The sequence below is a fragment of the Pelophylax lessonae genome (assembly GCF_965119305.1).
Source record: "Pelophylax lessonae genome assembly, chromosome: 1".
NCBI classification, from domain to species: Eukaryota; Metazoa; Chordata; class Amphibia; order Anura; family Ranidae; genus Pelophylax; species Pelophylax lessonae.
Window position 1 is genome coordinate 852,037,324 of NC_138768.1, and position 17,226 is coordinate 852,054,549.

Below are 17,226 nucleotides of genomic sequence, written 5' to 3' on the forward strand. Positions count from 1 at the left end.
TACTGAACATGTAAATTTTTGTTTAATGCTTAATGGCTGGCTTGCTGGCACCCTGTGGTGGGTGGCTGGCTGTCTGGCAGCCTGTGGTGGGTGGCTGGCTGGCTGGCTGGCACTCTGTGGTAGGTGGGTGGCTGGCTGGTACAGGGCCTGCGGGCGGTTGCCTGGTACAGGGCCTGTGGAAGGCTGGCTGTCTGGCACCCTGTCTGTGGGTGGCTGGCTGTCTGGCACCCTGTGGTGGGTGGGTAGCTGGCACAGGGGCTGTGGGTGACTGGCTGGGACAGGGCCTGTGGCTGGCTGGCTGGTAGAGTACCTGTGGGTGGCTGGTACAGGGCCTGTGGCTGGCTAGCTGGTAAAGTGCCTGTGGCTGGCAGGTACAGGGCCTGTGGGTGGCTGGCTGACTGGTACAGGGCCTGTGGGTGGCTGGCTGGCTCGCTGGTACAGTGCCTGTGGTTGGCTGGCTGGTAAGGGGGCTGTGGATATGGGTAGCTGGCTGGCATCGGGCTGCTGTGGGTGGGTCTATGGCTGTGATACACTTATGCGAGACTAGTCCTGACTCCAGATGAGGCTGTCCAAGGTGAGGGAGCCGGCCTAAAAAGGCAAAATGACGTAACAAAAATATCGGCATTATCGGCCAGTTTTGGGGCCGATACCGATATATTGGGGAAAGTGCATATCGGCCCCCGATATATCAGTCTTGCCAATAATGGGTCTATCCCTAAATCAAATGCACAGTGATGGTTGCCCATGGCAATGGAAGAATCTTTGTCAGAATTGCAAATTGTCTGCCCAAACGATGTGCTGGAGAGTGGGAGAAATGCATCTTGCTGTACAAATGTACTGTGTCTGCTTAACAGTAGAAGGTGCAAGTGTGGACAGAGAAAATGTCGGCCCAGGGCAGGTGGATCGGTGTGCCAGGGGCCATGTGTGTGCCGGAGCTATACAGGAAAATGTTGACCGTGCATCCAATGACAGCGGGACATTCTTCCAAAATACTGACCAAATGGATGCTGTAAAGAAGACTGTTGACCATGCATTCAATGACAGTGGGACATTTTTTCCAATACAGTTTGGCGAGTCTTGCCTTTACAAGTGCTGTGAATGGCAGTGTCAACCGTGTAATGCCTGACAGCCGGACAGTTCTACTACATAGCAAAGAGGGTCAGCTGACTCAGAGTGATGGAGGCACAGCTGGGGCACTGGTACAGACAAGGATGGCAGATGCGTGCAGACTGAGAGGCACGGTCCGCTTTACAGTAACTTCCATGCAGGCTGAGCTGAGATGGAGCGGCATCGGAGGGGTTACTGTACCACGCGGGAGAGCGCGCACTGGAAAGATCTGCCTAGCAGGAGGAGCCACTGCAAATCTGGAGTCGTAGGCAGAGACGCCGCTCACGCACAGCCAATCCGGGGAAGAAAGGAAAGTCTATAAATTACTTCTGCCTTCGGGTGGGGCTGAGAGGGAGACACGTGTGTGGAGGCAGGGGCGTAACTACAGGGGTTGCAGGGGTTGCAATCGCTACCGGGCCCCATGCTCCAGGGGGCCCGGTAGCAAACCAGTGGGTGAACTTCTAGGATCTCAAAGGTCACACTTGCGACCGGGCCCTGGCATTTCACCACTGTGGGGAGGCCCCAAGATTGCAGGAAGGGGGCCCACTGCAGAACTTGTGAAAGGATCCTGATGCGGGACCATAATAAAAGGCCATGCAATGAGATTAAAGAGCCCCAGGATTAGTGGGAAGAGCCCCGGGCTTGAAGGGAAGGGCCCCGGCCAGGGGTCTGGGGGGCCCTTCATGGTTTCTTGCATCGGGGCCCTGAAGGTTCTAGTTACGCCTCTGTGTGGAGGAGCAAGATGGCGAATACCGGAGCGAGCCGGAGTGCAGAGGCTATCCCACGTACTGGCGGAGAACCTGTGGAGCAGACCGGGAAGCTGACAACATCAACCCTGTGGGATACAGGGGTGCGGATGGTGCCCGACGAAAGACTGGCATTGTGCACAGGAGGAGGCGTGGAGCACTTAGGCCTGGTATGTACTCAGTGTCTAAATGTGACCGTGCGGATGCAAGTGTGGGGCCAGTGCAGGCATTGCGGCAATCTGCTGCTGCGGGCGGAAGCGAGTGGAGGTCGGCCCAGAAGATTGAATGTGTCTTGGGAGACCAGGGTAACTCATGCCCTGTCGGCTGCGGAGTCGGAGCCTTTCATGGGCCGAGGAAGAGGAACGCTGATGGTCCTTATGCAACTGGACTCTATGCAATCCGTCAGTGATCCAGGGTGCAAATGGAGAGAGGCCCGAATGTCTGAGCCAGGATGCATGCAGGTAGTGTGGGCTGGGGTGCGGCCACCTGGTGCATTGAAAGCGGCAGAGATAAAGTCTGCTCCTATACAGGCAGAGGGGAGAAGATGGCCAGCGGTGACCGGGGCTGCAAGAGAGAGTGTGAGCAGCGAGGAAGAGGCCGGAGTCATTGGTGTGGGGTCTCCCAGCTTCTAGCATCGGTTTGGACCCTTCGAGGAGGGATTGGATGTCTGGAAGTCCGAGGAAGAGACTGAATGGTACTGGGGGTTCAAAGATCAGAGCAGTCCAGGCAGTCTAGGCCCACCTGATGAGGAGACTAGGGACTTTGTGGTGAGGGGTCAGTGCGCCAAGAATCTGGGGCTCTGTGAGGCCTACTCTAATCGTGTCCCAGATGTGTCCCCACCCAGAAGCTGTGCCCGGGCTCAGGATCAAAATGAGGCCTATGCCTCCCTCATCCAGAGAATGGAGATGATTCGTATGAAACGTTTGATTCAGAATTAAAGGGGCTTTGGAGTTTGGATATGACTGTCCCTATGCTCCACGGGAGGTCATGTTGAAGATAGAAGCTCAAAGAGAAACATGGTGTGATGAGGCTGTGTGGGATTTTCTGTTTATTCCAAAACCCCACCGCAACTCGTCCAACTTGGAGCTGTGGAAAACCTTCCAATCGGTGAAAGTGAACATGGGGGACTATTCACATAGACCAGGTGGAAGTCTGCCGCCCAGGCAGATCTGGCCAGGCCTGGTCAATCCGAGTTAGAGATGAAGAAGGAAAAGTTACACTAATTCCTCATCCAGATATTATTGCAGAGAGACAAACTAGTGGATCTTGTTAAGGCTGGCTAGCCTAAGTTATCGGCTGTGAATTATACAGTATGATCTAAACTCTGGCACTCAATTATACAGTATGGTCTAAACTCTGGCACTCAATTATACAGTATGGTCTAAACCCTGGCTCAAGCCCTGTATTTACTACCCCTTCCCCTTCTGTCCTTGTAAGGACAGAAGGGGAATTTTCTGCCTCAGTCGGTTGTTGCTGCAGGATCCTTCCGTGAGCCTCGTACCCCCTCGGATCCCCTGATGAAGTCACGTGACAGTGACAACACGCGTAGGGAAAGCTGATAGATCTTTGGAACCGTTGCCGGAGGACCTATTGATTGTTTTTAAAGCCTTATGCCGTCTATGCGGCTATTTTTCCATGTGAGTTTTCTATTATTTTTTACAAATAAATCTATTCCCTTACAATATCACACTATTTGAGTTCCTCTTCTCTCCCAACCCATTCAAACACCAGCCACCCAGAACGGTGTTCGGCATACCCCTGGAGGGGTACGAGGCTCACGGAAGGATCCTGCAGCAACAACCGACTGAGGCTGTTTCAATTTATGCTGACATCTTACAATTGGAAGTCCCGCTTCTCTCCTGACCTACTTGAATAAACCCTCCACCCAGAACATCAGCTGGCAGCAAGCACACTCCCGGAGGGGTGCTAGGCTCACTGAAGGACCCTGCAACACCTACCAATGGAGGTTCTTGCCATTCATGCTGACATCTCACAATCGGAAGGTAGGAAGGTAGAGCGGCCACATCCATCAAGGATCCCTGCGCTCCACTATTATATCTAGCTTCATATTAACCACTTTACCACTAGAGCATTTTGCTGTCTTACGTCTGAGCCACTTTTTGCGATTTGGCGCTGTGCGAATTTAACTGACAATTGCGATTGCGCGGTCGTGCGACGCCATACCCAAACGAAATTTACGTCCTTTTTTTCCCCACAAACAGAGCTTTCTTTTGGTGGTATTTGATCACCTGTGCGATTTTTACTTTTTGCGCTATAAACAAAAAAAGAGCGTAAATTTTGAAAAAACAACAATATTTTTCACATTTTTTTATATGAAATTCCCCCCCAAAAAATGTAAAAATCAAATTTTTTTTACATTTTTGGCCAATTTGTTTTCTGCTACCTATGTTTGGTAAAAAAAATCACAATAAGCGTATTTTGATTGGTTTGCGCAAAAGTTATTGCGTTTACTAACAAAGGGAAAGATTTCTGTCATTTTTGGTGTTTTTTTTTAACGCATAATGGCGGCGATATGCGATTTTTTTTGCGTTACTGCGACATTGAGGCGGACAGATCGGACCCTTGACTGACATTTTTGACACTTTTGGGGGTACCAGTGACATTACTGCAGTAATCAGTGCTATATATATGCACTGTTACTGTAAAAATGACACTGGCAGGGAAGGGGTTAATTTTATTGGAGAGGGAGGGGTTAATGTATGCCTGGTGCTTACTGACGTGTGTGGGGGGAGGTGACTGTGTGAGCCAGGGACAGATTGGATGTTATCACTCGTGTTTACACAGGCAGGCGGATCTCCACACTAGATCCCCGACGAACGATGGCCGCTGCTCCTCCCCTGGCCCGACTCCCGCTGTGACTGAATACAGCGGGAGCGAGCCTCCGGCGGCGCGCGAGCGCCGCCCACAAGGGGGAGTGTCTGACGACGTAGGTCTACGTCGTCAGACGATAACGAGCCACTTTGCCGCAGTAGTACTACGGTACTCAGTGGCAAAGTGGTTAAAGTTGTATAAACTGTAGTCCTAGAAGAACCAGCTGGAAGAGAACTTTTTGCATATTTTTTACACATTTTTTTATATTTTTTATATAGACATTTTTATATTATAAACTTTTTTTTTTTTCCTGCAACTCATTCAAGTACTGTTTCTTTTATTCGCTTGAACCTCCCCTCCTTTCCTTTTTTTAGGTTGGCTCTCTCTTCCTTTAGCACATTCAGTGCCTGGACTGTTTGCCACTCATTAATGTTAATTAATTTCCTCACTGGTTCATTGGTAGTTGTTTTACTTTCAGTATTGGGTTCCCAACCCACACCATTTAGACTCCTTTATATAGCGTCTCTACTAGATCTACACCATTGGAAGGATTTAAGCCTCGTACACACGCGTCGAAAAACGGCAGGGAATTTTCGTCCGACGACCGATCTGCCGATTTTCAGCTTGTTAGTATGATGCTTCCGACAACCGACTCCGACTTTTCGGCCGAAAAAAAATCTGGTGTGCAGGCTATAAAATTTTTGTCTGCCGTCAAAACACGGCCGATTTTCGTGCAGTCAGTACAGATTTCGACAGGAAAAAATCTTATGAGCAAGACTGGGCATGCTCAGAGAAGAAAGAACACAAAGAAAGCAAACCAACACATGACATCACTTCTGAAGTAGAATTTTGTCGGGCGAGAAAATTTGTGTGCAGTCTAGGCACATTCCAACCAACAAAACACCACTCTGGACAAAAGACGGACGATCGGTCGGCCGATAATCGTTGCACGTGTACTAGGCTTTAGTCACCTATTTATCTTAATGCATTGATTTTATTATTTATTCCTCTACACATTTGTTCAGATCATATCTTTATCAACATTTCACTTTTATTTTTTCTCACTTGTGAGATTATCACCTATACACATTTTTTCACCTATTTCATATAATTTCAGCACTTGCTTTTTATTCACCAGTTACACCATTTCATGTAATGCCACTTAGACACATTAGTGTATTCTGTTTTCATCACATTGTCAGAATAGCGCAGCACTAATTTCACTTTAATCGTTTTGCACTTGTTGGCATTGGAATTTGCCATTTATGGTGCTTGCAGCTGTTCCATTGGGAATTTTATTTTTATACTTCACACGTGATAGCGCGTGGGTACCCCCCTTTTTTGCAATGAGGACATGGCTCATTTTTGGTTGGGGATTGATGTAGCACCCTCCTAGGTAGGTGCTAGGCAGGGAAAGTATAGTTGCTCTGTCTGCTTATCAGGGGAGTCTGATTAGTAGTTAGGCCTGTTACATGTGTCCAGGCACACGTGTGATTCATCTTTACTGAGGGAGTGTCCCCACTGTATCCAATAGGGGAGCCTGTTGGACAGTGGAGGAAACCCAGCCAGTGACACACAGGCTTTCAAAACTATCTCAGTGCGTTAGCACAAACCGTGGTGCATCCTGGGATACCTTATAAAAGCCAAGGGCACCAGGCTGTGACAGGGTGTCTTTGGGTGGGAAGGCAGGTTCCAGGAGGAGGGTGACGGCTGTCTTTCCTCCTGTTTGCTGTGGATGGTGGTCACAGGCAGTCGGCCTAGTGGACCAGAAAGTGTGGCTGAACCCAGAGGTCCAGTGGAAGCTGACTGTGGAGGTGAAGGCAGAGCAACTCTGGAAAAACAGTGTCCGTGAGTACAGTAAAGCTTGCCAAGGGGTCTGCCCACTCCAGTGGCTAGAGTCAGCGGATGGGTGTCAGCACACAGGCAGTGAGAGTAAAGGGGGTTATAAGTTATTAACCCTGAAGAGAGTCTTCAAGTGGGAACAGTAATCTTATCTTCACTTCAGTGGCAAGGTGAAGCAGCGGGATTCTGCCCACAATTCTAATAGGCTTAGGTGCGAATGGAGCCTGAGCGACGCTGCCAGTGGTGCATTTTCAGAGCGGCACCATTTGAATGGGCCTCCCTCTGCTCCAAAAACACGCCGGGAAACTTATGTACCAAATTTTGGTACTGAGCCAGGCACGTTTGACGTTGCGTGTTTTGCCATGATTTTCGTGTGTTTTGTTGCACAACAATCGCAGCAAAGTTGCACCGCATTTGAGGTGCCATTAAGAAATAATGGCACCGCAAGTGCATTGCATGTTTTGCTGCGATTCTAGAATCATAGGCAGAATTGCACGATTCTGCATGAGATTCCAATATTCTCGGGTGTGAATGAGACCACGGTGTAAATGGTTTTTGTTCGGGAAAGTTTATCTGTTCCAAAATATAAATGTTAAAAGAAAATAAACATTTTGGAGTACTTTTGAACAGCGTTCGTCAAGCCAAAAAGGAATGTTTTGAGAATTTTAGTAAAAATGTTCACTCAAAAATCTGCATGTGTATGTCCAGCTCTAGTTTTCTCATTTTCTGCACATACTCCACATACCTGTTTATGGTGCCAGAAATCCAGTGTTCTTGTAACTTCCTTAACTACTTCAATGCCGGGCACTTTCACCCCCTTCCTGCCTAGGCCAATTTTCAGCTTTCAGCACTGTTGCACTTTAATTGACAATTGTGCTGTAATGCAACACTGTACCCATATGACATTTTTATGAGAGAGATAGAGCTTTTCTTAGTGGTATTTAATCACCACTGGGTTTTTAATTATTTTGCTAAACAAACGAAAAAAGGCTGAAAATTAAAAAACAAAAAACAAAAAAAAATGTTTCTTTGTTTCTGCTATACAATTTTGCAAATAAGCCATTTTTCTTCTTCACTGATGTGTGTTGAGGCTGCACTGATGAGGCGGCACTAATGGACACTGATGAGGCGGCACTGATGAGGCAGCACTGATGAGGCAGCACTGATAAGCACTAATAAGGTGGCACTGATGAGGCTACACTGATGGGCACTGATGAGGCAGCACTGATGGGCACTGATGAGGCGGCACGGCACTGATGAGCACTAATGAGGCTGCACTGATGAGCACTGATGAGGCAGCACTAATGGACACTGATAAGCTACACTGATGAGCACTGATAGGGCAGCATCAATGGGCACTGATAAGCTGCACTGATGGGCACTGATGAGACTGCACTGATTGGGGGCAGATATGCTGCACTGATAAGCACTAATAAGAACTAATATGCTGCACTGATGGGCACTGATGGGGCCGCAATGAAATAAGTACCCTGATTATCAGTGTAAATGTCCTCTGTAGCTGGAAAGATACTGACAGCGCTGAGGAATAGAAATGCCGATAACCGGCATTTGTTTACATGAGATCAGGTGTGATTGGACACACCTGGTCACATGGTAAAGAGCCTACATCATCGGCTCTTTACCCTGATCGGTGATGTGCTGTGTCCGAGGGACACAGCACACCACCGTTTGCTGTGCTGCACGCTTCTGAGGGTGCACACGAGCAGCACGATGTGAATGATGTCATATGACGTCTAGTCAGAAAGGGAAAGCACCCGCCCCGTTCATCAACTTGCTATAGGCTGGATGGGAAGGTGTTAAAGTGATAATAAACCCTCGGCAGCTGATTTAATCGCTTACTAAGTTACAGGTTCTTTATTATTTAGTTCCAGTGTAAGCTGGTGCCATGAGCACTGCTCCAGGTTTTTTCTGTGTCAGAATGGATAGTTTCCCTTGCAGCATCCTATGGAGCCACCCTTGCATGCAGGGACAAGAGTTCTGTCTCCATGCGCTGTGTGCATCAATAAGGACACAAAGCACCATAGCAGAGGGTGGTAAGCCACTCCTCTGCTCCTCCCTGCTTTCTCCAAGCTCACAGACTGGTTGCAGAATGATGCATTGTCCACTGTTAACTCCTTCCTGTGAACACCAAAAGTTTAGGAAATCAGCACTGATCCAGCAGGGGCCAGCACCATTGAATGTTGCTAACTGCAAGTGCTGGGGTGAGAATTTTTAAGGTTTACTGGGGAATGTTTATTTAAGAGTTCCTAATGTGGTTCTAAAGGCAGAAGGTTTTTTACCTTAATGCATTCTCTGCATTAAGGTAAAAAACCTTCTGCAAGAAGCTCCCCCCCCCCCCCTTATACCTGAGCCCGATCATGATCCAGTGATGTGCCCGAGAGCAGCGGCTCTCTCCCTCCTCACAGGGTGGACCGATAGCAATGGGAGCCATTGGTTCCTGCTGCTGTCAATCAAATTCTATAACGAGGGAGCAGAGGCGAACCCTGCTATCTGTGTCTGTGGATGTAACCAGCGAGTGGCAGTATTGAGCCTGCATAAGTGCCCCTATAGGAAGTGAAGAGGAGGAGTCCCGGCATGGGACCACAGAAGAGGAGGATCTGGCTGCTCTGTGCAAAACTATTTTACAGAACAAGTATGAGATGTTTGTTATTAAAAAAATTAGGGTTTAAAATCTGCAAGGATGGGGTGATGGAGTGGCCATCATGTCCTCCATGTTTTCCCTCCTCGTTGGGCACCTAGCGGTAGTCAAATAAAAGGCCTACCCCAGGGTGGAATCTTTGGGCTACGCCTGGCGTTGAATGGGGTCACTAACCCTTACACGTGGGGTAACCACTTCCCCCGAAGGCGTGCTCACCAATGCCCGGAAGCAGGCGAGCGCCGTGGTCGTGTGAAAAGTCAAACATTAAGGCGGCCTCCCAACTCAGAGATGAGCCACATATGTGCAGTATCCAGAGTACCGAGTTCCTCCTTAAACTGTTTCATCCCATGTCCTACACACTTGTACTGATGTATATGTTGAATTCAGAGGAACATGCAGAGCCTCTGACCACTCCACCAGTCAGCGTACCTCTGTTAACTCACTCCCAGTAACAGAATGGGGTTTGCCGAGCACCTAGCACAGGCTTTATGCATGCACTCACTTAGCTCTTCTCTACCAAACGACCAGGCCACTGATCTCCGTAATGCTAATCCACTCCTGATAATCGACAGAGACCAACAGCTAGGGAGAAAGTCAGAGCACCGACCTCCTCGCTACCGGAGGCCCTGTCACCTAACCAGGTACCACGCCAATGACTGGTTGCTGTTCTTCCTTGCAATAATTTATGGCAGCTATCTCTTCCTTTTTTGTCCTTTTTTGTCTTTTTTATCTCTTCCTTTTTTGTCTTGTTGAATGAACCTCTGTCATACCCCGTGTTGTTGTTGTGGACCCAGGTTCTCTAGTAATATGCCAAGACCTCACATGCATCCGTTGAGTAACTTCAGACCAGGCTCTAAACAGTAGAATCAACATTTACTGTAAACTTGGCACAACATGTAGAACATGCAGTAACCACTTTCTCCTCACTAAACTGGTGGCTGCCCCAGGATACCTGCATAGGTGAAGCCTCTTTGAGAACAGTTCACACTTGGCAATACTCGAACAGAGATGTCCATGTTCTTGGGGTCTACCGGCGAACCAACTTTCTAGACAGGGCCACCTTAAGGAGGTACCACTGGTCCTCTTGTAGGGGGCCCGACACACAGGAGGGCCCGGACAGGGAGGGGGATTGGTGCAGCAGGGAGGGGGTTAATTACAAGAAGGATGCCCTGTGCTGCTCTGTGCAGTAGCTGAAAGCTGGTTTCTCCCCCTCTCCTACCAACTGGCTTTCAGCTTCTGGAGGTAGAAACACACAGGGCATCCTTCCTGTAATTGTAATTTGTGTATAAATAGCATCAGCATTTATATGTTATAAAAAAATAAAAATAACGATTTACATAAACAACAAAAGAAAAAAAATTGTCGGTAACTATCGCAAAAAATTGTGCTGTAATCTGCGAAGTCCAATTCACAAACGAAACAGGAACTAAAAAAAGGTGCGATATTTAAAGCGGTTGTAAACCCAAAAACGCTAAAAAAAAAAAAAAAACCTGCAAGACAAAGGCATAATGAGCTAGTACGCATCGCATACTAGCTCATTATGTATTACTTACCTTAGAACGAAGCTCCGACACGGACCCCCGGACATCGCTGCGGGCGCTGCCATGATCCCTCGGCGTCTCTTCCGGGTTCGGCGGCTCCGGCGCTGTGATTGGCCGGAGCCGCGATGACGTCACTCCCGCGCATGCGCGCGGGAGTGATTTTCCGGCAAGCTCCCGGCAAGCAAAACTGAAGGTCCCCCCCGGACCTTCAGAGCGCATGCGCCGCTCTCGTGAGCGGCTGCATGCACTGCAAATATCTCCTAAACCGTGCCGGTTTAGGAGATATTAATTGTACCTACAGGTAAGCCTTATTATAGGCTTACCTGTAGGTAAAAGTAAGAAAAAACATGATACTACCGCTTTAACACCCCGTAACTAGTACGGTAGCAGAAAGAGGGGCCTATTCAGACCCTCAGAAAGGGGCATTCCACCCACGAGAGCCTCATTTAATCCACAGAAGACCCCCAGAAAGGGGCCTAATTTCACCCAAAGAAAAGGGGTGCACTACTACCCTCAGAGAGCGGTCTATTTCCACCCACAGAGGACTCACAGAAAGTTATCACATTTTTGTGTGTCCACTGTTGGTGGAATAGTGTCATCACGAGTACACAAGTATTTATTTTTTTTTTTTATTAAATCAAAAAGCCACGACGTGCAGTGCAAATTAAATGCTAACATTGGCTAAAATTTAACACCAAGAACTTAAAAAAAAAATAAACAATTTTTAAAGTAAAATTTTTACAAAGGTGCAACAATGGAGTATGTCAACCATGACAATTACTCCAGCTAGAAGCGACCTCTTGAAGTGGCCACTGTAATACTTTTGGTTATATACACCATTACAACAAGTTAAACTTGGATAGAAACATGAAAAATAAATAAAAATGTTTAAAAAAAAATTATAAAAAAAATATAGTCCAGTTTTCTTTAGTTTCCACAAGATAAACGTAGGCAGCAGCACAAAATTGTGCCAAAAACATAGAAAATAGCACTTTTTGCAAAAAAAAATAAATAACAAACACATTAAAAATTAAAATATCATAAGGGAATTACCTTTAAACAACCCTTAACCACCGACAAGTGCGATAAATTACCGCATGAGAAAATGCGGTAGTTACCGAACAACTGAAAAAAATACCACATTCGTTATTTAACCCTAAATTCTTAGGCTGGCCATACACTATACAATTTTCTTATTCAATTTCCTTTAGATTTACCTTAAACTATGTAGTGCAAGGGCCTGCCTGACTGCATACAAATTGAAAGTGTTTAGGTTTGACCCTATATTACATGGTTTTGGTAAATCTAAAGGAAAGTTGAACAAGAAAATTGTATAGTGTATGGCCAGCCTTAATGAATTGAACTTTCACAACTGATTTATTGCATGCGTTCTTTTACCACATTTGATTTGCCGTTATTTACCTCTGTGAATTGACTAGGGATCGACTGATTACCGGTGGGGCAGATTATCGGAGGCCGATAGTCACTTTTTGAAGTATCGGTATCTGCAACAAACTTGCCGATATTGCTTCAAGTGGCTGTACCGGAGTTATGCCCGCAGCTACAGACATCACCCTGGTACTGTTTTTTAGAGCCAACGGTCGGCTTTCTTATGATAACAATTGATGGGGCTAAGCAGCTGCTCGGCTGTTATTACAAGCATCGGGAGGGGACACCCCCCACCCTCCCGCCGCCTTCCGCCTTGCCTGGATCTCCCATCCCACCGGGAGGCCCGAGCGACCAGCGACGTACACCGGCTGACCGAAGACCCAAACAAAGCAGGAATCGACTTTAAATGGATCTCCCATGCAGTACTGGTTATTGGAGCTTTAAAGGCGCCAGATTTTAAAAAAAATGACTGTATTCAAAACAGCCAAACTTGGCGTTTTGAAGGCTTTTAAGTGCAAAGGAGGGATTTGGGGTCTTTTAGATCCCAGAACCCTCCATAAAGAGTACCTGTCACTGCCTATTACTGTCACAAGGGATGTTTACATTGCTTGTGACAGCAATAAATGTGCTCCAAAAAAAAAAAATCAAAAAGACAGTGTAAAAATAAAAACGTCAAATGTGCAGAATATCGGCACCTAATATCGGCTATCGGCCTTATAGGTGGCCGGAAAATCTGTATCGGCCCAGAAAAATCGATATCGGTTGACCCCATTATCAGAATAGTTTTTACATTTTAGAATGGGGCGTCTCAAGACTACCTATAATTTTGCATTGTGCCTCGAGATCGTCCATAATTTTAAAGGGTGCCTTGACTGAAAAAAGGTTGAGAAACACTGGGTTAACCACTTGCCGACTGCCGCACGACTATTTTCGTCGGCAGTCAGCCCCTCACAGGCAGAGCGACGTAGGGCTATGTCGCTAGCCTGTAAGGGTTTTGGGAGCGAGTGCGCGCTGCCGGAGGCGCGCTCCCGCTCGGTCACGGACCCCCCCCGCGCGTGCCGGGCACTCGCGATCGTCTAGTGTAAACAAAGCCGCCTGTCAGTTCTCCCTGTGTAAGAATGATGATGACCAAACGGTTCTACTATGTAGGACCGTTGATCACTGTTCTTACACACACAGCCAATCACAGTTAGAAGCACGCCCCTAGGACACACTTAACCCCTCCTTCTCCAATACAGTTAACTCCTTCACTGCCAGTGTCATTTTTACAGTAACAGTGCATATATATAGCACTGATTACTGTAGTAATGTCACTGGTAACCCCAAAAGTGTCAACAATGTCAGTCAAGGGTCCGATCTGTCCGCCCCAATGTCGCAGTCCCGCAAAAAAAAACGCAGATCGCCGACATTACGCGTTAAAAAAAAACAACAAAAATGACAAAAATCTTTCCCTTTGTTAGTAAACGTAATAACTTTTGCGCAAACCAATCAAAATACGCTTTTTGCGATTTTTTTTTTTTTTTACCAAACATATGGTAAAAAAAAAAATTGGCCTAAAATGTTAAAAAATTTAGATTTTTACATTTTTTTTGGTAATTTCATATAAAAAAATGTGAAAAATATTGTTATTTTTGCAAAATTGATGCTCTTTTTTTGTTTATAGCGCATGGTATAATCGCACAGGTGATCAAATACCACCAAAAGAAAGCTCTGTTTGTGGGGGAAAAAAAGGACGTCAAATTCGTTTAGGTACAGCATTGCACGACCGCGCAATTGTCCGTTAAAGTCACGCAGTGCTGAATCGCAAAATAGGCCCTGGTCAGGAAGGGGGTAAAATCTTCCGGGGCTTAAGTGGTTAAAGAAACAAATAGAGCGTCCACCTCCCCTGACCTCCTCCTTCACAGTGCTATGTCTGCTACTCAATAACAAGGCTCTTGGAAAAGCCACAGACTGGAGCTTTGAAGAGGCCTTCGAAAGGTTCATTACTTAAGTGCGCTGCACATGTCCACTTCCATGTCTCGTAGTAAAAGAATTATGCTGAAGAGCATTGATAATCTTCACATCGTGTCACGTCAAGAGGCAGAGAAGGAGGATCGAGTCTCAAAAACCCAGAGGCAGTTAGTTACAAAAGCACAAGACATGGCAGACCGGCATTAAAACTTGCGCTGGTGCTGGTGCAGGGCCTCTTCCGCTGCAAGGTTTAATTGCCTGATAAGTCCAGAGGGAGAAGAAGAGGATCTATTACTTATGCTGGCCATAGATGACTTTATTTTTTTTCCGATCGGCCATCCACAAGAGGGGTGGATGCAGAAATCCTCCCAACTGGTACATTGTATTCTGACAGCAGGACTCCCCCACTGTCAGAATACACCAGTCAGCAGCTGCAGCTGATTTGCTGTAGCCACTGGTCAACAAAAGCTTTCTAACAACATCTATCTAACGAACTGGGTCAGCCATACATGGATTGAAATTCATATTGTCCCTACTGAACCGCACAAGTTTCAATCTATCTAAGGCCATCTTTACGTTAACACCCCCCACCCCCCCCTCCCCAGCCCTGGCTGGCTCTGGTGCTCTCCTCTTCTCCCTGAAGCTCATCACTTTCAATGTAGGGCTATTATATGTGGAGGAGGCAGGAGTGTGATTGGGATTCAGTGTGACTATGGCTCCATTCACACTTGTGCGACGTGTCATGCAACTTTTGGCATCAAAGTTGCATTACAAGTCATTCCCCATGTTTTCCAATGATAACCATTCAAATATAGAAATGATAACCATTCATATATGGACGACTTAAAGTTGGAGCAACTTCAAAGTAGTTCATGAACTACTTTGGTGTCACTTTCAAGCAACTTAAGGGCCATAGACTTCAATGTTAAGGCTCCATTCACACTTGTTCGACTTGTCATGTAACTTTGGACATCAAAGTTGCTTGGCAAGTCATTCCTCATGTTTTCCAATGATAACCATTCATATATGGGCGACTTAAAGTTTCAGCAACTTCAAAGTAGTTCAGGGAACTACTGTGGTCTGATTTTCATGCAACCTAAGGGCCATAGACCTCAATGTTAACCCTCAGAAGTCGTACCTGAATGTTCTACAATGCAACTTGTTGGCAAAAGTTATCACTGGTCAAAGCCAAAGTCATATCCAAGTTGCACCCATCCTAAGGTGCGTCAAAGTTGCATCAAAGTTACACCAAAGTTGCACTCCAAAGTTGGCGCAACTTTGGAGTCATAAAAGTGTGAATGGAGCCTTAAGCCCCGTACACACGCACCGATTGTTGGCCGACCGATCGGCCGTCTTTTGTCCAGTGTTGTTTGTTGGTTGAAATGTGCTCTAGACTTGCACTGGACTTTTGTTGGCCAACAAAAAACAACTTCAGAAGTGATGTCATGTGATGGTTGACTTTCCGTGTGTTTTTTCTTCTCTGAGCATGCCCAGTCTTGCTCATCTGAGTTTTGTTGGCCAAAATCTGTACTGACTGACGAACAATCGGCCGTATAAAATTATATAAAATTATATAAAAATTTTATAGCATGCACACCAGATTTTGTTCGGCCGAAAAGTCGCAGTCGGTTGTCGGAAGCATCATACAAACCAGCCGACAATCGGCCGATTGGACGTTGGCCGAAAATTTACGGCCAACAATCGGTGCGTGTGTACAGGCCTTTACCTTCAGAAGTTGCATGAAAGTCGTACCTGAATGTTATACAATGCAACTTGTGTGCAACAGTCAAAGCCAAAGTCGTATCCAAGTTGCACCCATCCAAAGTTGCGTCAAAGTTGCATCAAACTTGCACCAAAGTTGCACTTCAAAGTCAGCACAACTTTGGACTTGTACAAGTGTGAATGGAGCCTAGTGTCCTTTCTGTGGGTGATCTGCTCCATTCATCAGGGTATCCTTGAACAGATTCCCTGCTGAATCAGAGCAGAACATTCAGTTCTTTATCTGCATTTTGACAGTGAACTGTGGTGGGTCCACGATGGTTCTATGGGCTACCGGATGTAAACTTGACATTTTGGTCCAGGAACCATAACCAACTCATAAAAACATACCAAGTTTATTAGTGCATTATCGTAACATCACTTAAAATTCAACCATAAATGACATTGATAATGTACCCCATGGTGGGAGGGGCTCACCACGAAACATGCTGAGCTGAAATTGAAGGGATGGTGGCACCCCGACATAATACTATGATAAAATGAAAGAAGACACTGCTCTCCCAACAAGCCAGTGTGACACAAAAGTAAGGAACGGCTTTAGCCTACATGTCTCTGCCAAGAAACCATGCCCCTACTGATGTGTTTTGCCCCACCTACTGGGGCTTGGTCATTGGGTGGGAGCCTGGAGCAGGATTTAGATGTTTTTGGCACCATAAGCTGCTAGAAGCTTGAGTATGTAATTTATCTTTTCGCGACTGATGATGCATAAAATACCTTAATCCTGCTGCAGGTTCCCACCCCATAACTCAGCCATGGTGGGTGGGTTGGGGGTCATGGTTTATTGGTGGAGACATGTAGGCTGAAGCCTTTCCTCACTGTTGTGTCACACTGGCTGGTTGGCAGAGTGGCACCTTCTTTCATTGATTGCACACACTACTCTGGATGAGTACATTTTCTTGCCTGCACCCCTTCCTGTGGATCACGGGAGCAGAGTCCTTGACTTTGAGCGGTCCTCTAAGTATATCTTGAGGTCCCTATGATAAAATGGCACTCCATCACCATTATGAATACCTGTACTAAGGGGTGGCCCATCCATAACAATGGGGTGTGATGGGGAAACTGTAAATTTTTGATTTCTTTATTCATACTGTGGCTCACTAAATAATTCTAGGCCTTCAAATCCTGGTCAAGGAGCCATATAAGGTCATATGTATTGTTTTACCTTATTGATAAAAAGCTTAAGGAATGCAGGATGACTGAGCCCATTATCCCCCTTTAAAGGTGACATCACTGTCCAAACAACTTTGATTGGTCATTTACTCGCATACTAGCCTGTATCTACCACAACCCAAACTGGAATAGGCTAGTCTCATCTCCTGAGCAGCATCTTGCAACATGCAAGCGTCTGGTTTAATTACCTATCCACGCCTTTATGGGGAAC